Here is a 411-nt window from a genome sequence, read left to right on the forward strand (position 1 = left end):
AAAATAAAAATGTTGTTAAGCAATTGTTGCTTAAGATATAAGATAGAATAGAGGTTATTGTGATCTGAAGATAAGATAATTCTTAGATGATTCTTTGATATCGTTTATTTCATGAATAATTTGGAATGTTTATACTAATTTAATATTGATAAAATAGGCGATTGATAATAATAATAATAATATAAAATAATGATAAATGATAATTATAATAAATAATAAAAATGATTAAAACTTGCATATGCATGCAGTGGTAATGGTACTGGTAGTAGATACCAAAAATGGTATCAACAGAGTTACCCTTTTCGGTATCTTTTGCGTTACAATAAATAATGTAAATCTTGTATGTTTTGGGTTTGAGTGTGTTGCTGTAGAATTTCTTCTTTTTAATATGTATATATATAATGTTGATGT

This window comes from Rhizopus microsporus, assembly GCF_002708625.1.
Source record: "Rhizopus microsporus ATCC 52813 unplaced genomic scaffold scaffold_6, whole genome shotgun sequence".
In the NCBI taxonomy this organism is placed as follows: Eukaryota; Fungi; Mucoromycota; class Mucoromycetes; order Mucorales; family Rhizopodaceae; genus Rhizopus; species Rhizopus microsporus.